Source organism: Crocodylus porosus, unplaced genomic scaffold, assembly GCF_001723895.1.
Source record: "Crocodylus porosus isolate Cpor-Errol unplaced genomic scaffold, CroPor_comp1, whole genome shotgun sequence".
Lineage (NCBI taxonomy): Eukaryota > Metazoa > Chordata > Crocodylia > Crocodylidae > Crocodylus > Crocodylus porosus.
In genome coordinates, this window is record NW_017728910.1 from 45,268,972 (window position 1) to 45,273,853 (window position 4,882).

The 4,882-nt window shown below is 48.3% G+C and overlaps 1 protein-coding gene across 1 annotated transcript in view; it reads left to right on the forward strand.

Moving 5' to 3' along the window:
- LOC109308679 (diacylglycerol kinase beta-like) overlaps positions 1–4,882 on the forward strand; it is a 125,676-nt gene that overhangs the window by 96,933 nt on the left and 23,861 nt on the right. The window lies entirely within an intron of this gene.

A 4,882-nucleotide genomic window follows, 5' to 3' on the forward strand; every position in this document is an offset into this window, starting at 1 on the left:
ACCCCAGCTGACTTCCTGCCCTTTGGGCAGGGGGCTGGACTCGATGATCTCCCGAGGTCCCTTCCAGCCCTAATGTCTATGAAATCTATGATACTGAACATTTTCCTGCCCACTGGCCAACACTTGTAAGCCCCAAAGAATAGTCTGTTCGGGTTGGCTGAAGACCATCTCAAAATGGTCCCAGTTCCTCAAAATGATTTCTAGGCATAGAAGGCTTTGTGCTATTGGTATGTAGAATGGGGAAAGCCTGCATCTGAGGATCTCTCTCAACCATCCCCTCCACACACATCTCCCTCTTTGTCTTCTTTCTAAGAAAGGACTTTGTGGTGCAAATCCCACAGTTGTATCAACTCTCCAATGGCAGACCCAGTGGGGTGCCTGAATTAAGGCACATAATGCCATAGGGACTCCAAGCACCATGAAGAAGGGCACAGCATAACAGATAGACAAGGGAAGGTGGCTTTGATGTTACCATGGCCTGAAACTCAGAAAGTCTGGGAGCAATACCCAGCGCTATCCTAAACTTCACTGGGCCTTCGGTAGATTTTCATAAACTACCATAGATACGATACTATAGCCTTTTCTGGACCTGTAAAGTGGGGGTCACACTGCCTCCTCTGCTTGCTATTTCCATTTGGATGAGTTGTAAGCCCTTCAGGGCAAGAATTCCCTCTCTCTCTTTCTCTCTCTCTGCACAAAGGCAAGAGAATTGTTCCTCCTGCGCCCCCGGCATTCTGGTGTAAGGGTGGGCCAGGCTCATATGAAGTCTGTCAGGCATACCAGCCAGGCTCCGGATTAATAAACAGAAGTTCCTGGGGTAGGGGACAGCTCAGGGAGATGCAGCCACCATGCCCTGTGGGTCCTGATTCACAGCTGCAGAGAAAGCAGCTATGCAGGAGAAGGGTAGGGAATAAAGGGCTGTTTTCAGGGCCAGAATTTCAAACGTTTAACTCAGGGATGGGCAGTTTGCTAGGGGATGTCCATGTGGGGAGGCGGGATGTCAGTATTGCCCTCCCTGCTTGGGGATGCCCACATGGGGAGGAAGAGATATCTTGGTGCCTGTTTGTTTCTGCTGACTGGAGGGGAGGAGCAGGAAATGGAGATGCAGAGCTTGCCCAAGAGTCTCCCTCCAGACCTTGGCTGCAGCTTTGCCAACACTGTCAATTTTATCACGTTCCTTTCCGTATTTCTGCCAGGCCATTGCAGCCAGCTGCCCAAGCAAGGGCTTTGGCTGTCACTGAGAAGCAAGATAAGCTTCTAGCCCCACTGTGTGCAGAGGAAACCTTGCAAACATGACCTGAGAGCTCCATGGAGACCACCAAGACAGAGAAAGAGCCCAGCATTCATCACCATTATTACTTTCTAATCTCTTGTTTTCTAAGCCAGTTTCCTCATTTCTGCGCTCTCAGTTACAACTCCGGGAATGTTTGGGGCTGGCAACATTGCTAGGGACAGGGTTTGGAGGGCACCTGAAGGCAGCCCTGTGTCTACAGGCCACCCAGACAAGGCCTGGGAAAGCAGGCTGCCTTGCACTGTGAGCTAACTGACTTCTCTGTGTCACTGAAACAGCCCAAGACACTATGCTGCACCTGCAGGAGTAGCGTTGTCCGTTGCTAACGTCTCTGTTACAGTGAAGGGCTGGATTCACTGCTGTTCAGGTCAGCACACCAGGACTATCATGCTTTCTCTGTGCTCCTCCTCGGACCACAGCTGAGATTCAAACTTCGCCCACTCATTCCCACCTGCGCACACACTCCAAGCATAGCAATTAGGCACAGTAGACAGAGTAGACTTGCCCTGAGGCGCTCTCTGTCTCAAGAGCCTGACTACAGCATTGGCTTGGCAGGAGTGAGTGGGTGAGGTGTGTTCCTTAGCAGCAGCCTTGGGCTGAACGGGAAAGTGGTACAGACACAGTCCAGGGGGACAAAGTGTCTCCTACTGGTGAGGATATAACTGGGTACATTTGAAGTGCCCCAAACAAACACTTGCTTTATACAGCTAGGAGCCCAATCTGGTCCTCTTTAGGAGGAGGCAGTCCAAGAGCCCCAAGAGAATGGTACCAATACTTTCTTGTTTGTTCTTGACTTGATTTTTCCATTCTTCATCCAGACCTGAGGGCTTTACTCAGGGAGATAAACCCTCCGAGACACATGAGTCGTCTCTAGTGGCAAATACAGAGCAAAAGAAACATTGCCCCTACCCAGCCCTAGGAACAAAGGCTGGGGCAGTTATTCAGCAAAAATACCTACATTTATCAGAAAACCTTCTTGTACTAGAAGAAGCCATTAAAATAACATGAAGTCTGTGTATTTGGTGCAGTCCTCACATTTTTATCCTGGATTCCCATCTCCTCTGAGTTGGGGGCTATTATCTAAAACAGATGTTGTTTGTTAATTAGATATTAATCAAGTCAAATGCTTAACTACTAGTCATGCTAACATTTAAATCCTAAGAGGATAGTTCGTCAGCCTGCCTTTCAATACCTCTTTCCAGAACCTTTAAAGAGAAGTGGCAATGACGTAGGGAAGTGCAGAGGAGAGCTCCTGGGAGCTAAATTTAGGTTCTGCTAGGAAGGATACTTGGGCCCAGGGCTTCTCTATAGTAGGGGTCTGCAAGATGCTTTCAAATCTATATGCAGGGCAGCTTGACCTGGGAACTTCAGAGCTTTACAGTGCCAAGAAGAGAGGGGGTGAAGAGGGAAACAGGAAATTAATTGGGCACTAGGGGAAAAAGGCTTCTACAGAAGGGATAGGTTCCACCTTAACCTCAGCAACACCAAACTGCATGCACAGAAAATCAGCCAGGGGGTAGGAGTTTATTTAAAACAAGAGCTGAGGAAGAGTGGATGGGTGCTGCAGAATATCAGAGTCATTCAAAGCCTTCTGTCTGGGATATCAGGAACCCACAGTACCTCTATACTTAGGGAAGGGCAAGACAGAAATGGCAGGTGCACAGGGGAAGGAAAAGGTTGAGATGTCCCAGAAAGGAGCAGAGAGTTGGATTGTGAAGCTAAATATCCTTGTGTGACGTAGAACTCACTGTTCCAAGAAACATCAGCATTAAGGAAATCCTTCAGTAGCCCTTGATCTAAAGTGACATCGAAGCAGATGAGTCACCCCCCAGGCTTGATCTCTCTCTGCATCATGCAATCAGTGTCCTTATCTGCATCAGGATGCCTGTAGTATGACCCTGCTTGTAGATTTGTACCTGTGACCTGGAATTGGGATCCTGGCAGATACATCTGGGCTGTCCTCTCCCCTTGGGGATGCTATCTCACGTGTTTGGATATGGTAAGGGACTGCCATCTTTGTGAATTTATTTGTCTTTCTTGGGCAGTTTACCTCTTGGTTTGTGGCCTCCCATGGGGTTATTTCACCCTGCTTCAGTAACGCCTGTCACATCAAGGGCAAAAGCCATCGCCAGGCATTAATTCACCTGTTCCTGCTTTCAGACGTCTTGTTTTGCCATATGATTTATGTGCTTTATTTCTGGTTCTGTGCCTTGTGTTATTTTCAGCGTAGTACTATTTGATACATAGAAATGGATCCTGCTGGTACTTAAAAAACCCAGTGGTCCTGCCTAGAGGCTCAGACTCAAACTCATACCATCTGCCAGCTTCAGAGTCAAGAAGGAATTTTTCTCACAGGTCAGACTGGCACAGACCTACTCTGTAGTACAGGGCATAGTTCTTTTCCTAGGATCTTCGGAGCATATGTTTAGTAACTACTTTCTTGTAACTGCAGTGGCAGGACATTTAGGGCTGTGTGAAACAGCACCATTTCGTTTCGACTTCTGTTTTGACAGGACAGTGTTTCGTTTTGAGTTTTCTTTCATTTCAGAACCACTGTTCTGTTTCATTTTGTCTAAACTGTTTTGCTGTTTTGCCGTTTTGCCCATAGGCTATAATGGAAAACCATTAAACTGCCTATAACTTTGACAGTTCTTGCCTGATTCAGATGGAATTTGCAGGGATGGTAGCTCCTTCTGTGGCCATGAAACCTGCCAAATTTCAAGGACATAGATGCAGCGGTTTCTGGGAAATTGCACTTCAAATTCTTGAAAGCAAAACTTGTGCCATGTATATGTGTTAAGGCACAGCAGGGTGAAAACTGCAGGGATGGTAGCCCCTGCGGAGGCCACCAGATTTCAAGGAGACAGGTCCGGGGATTTCTGGGAAACTGCACTTCAGGCTGCTGACAAGCAAACTCATGTCACGTGTATGTGTTAAGGCACAGCAGGGTAAAAACTGCATAGATGGTAGCCCCTGCTGAGGCCACAAAACCTGCCAAGTTTCTAGGACACAGGTGCAGGGGTTTCTGAGAAACTGCACCTCAGTCTGCTGACAAGCGAAATACGTGACATGGGTGACACTGTGCAAGTCAAGGCGCAGCAGGGTGGAAACTGCAGGGATGGTAGCCCCTGCTGCAGCCATGAAGCCTGCCAGGTTTCAAGGAGATGGATGCCGGGGTTTCTGGGAAACTGCATCTGAAGCTGCTGACAAGCAAAACTTGTGACATGGGTGACAGGCCAGTTCAAACAGTGCTGCCTTTTATGCTATTTTTATGCTGTTTTTCCATCCGTTCCCCAGAGCACTGGGATTGGAAAGGATCTCAGAAAAGGACCAAGGTCATTGGCCAGCTACATAGTCAGTATGAGAGCAGTCCTTCTCCCCTCTTCCCCCTGCCTCCCATAGTTTCATAGTTTCTAGGGTCAGAAGGGACCTGAGTAGATCATCTAGTTCGACCCCCTGCCATGGCAAGAAAGAGTACTGGGGTCAAGCGACCCCAGCAAGGTGTAAATCTAACCTCCTCTTAAAGACCCCCAGGGTAGGAGCCAGCACCACTTCTCTGGTCCCACGCCTCATGCCCCATGCTGCAGCCAC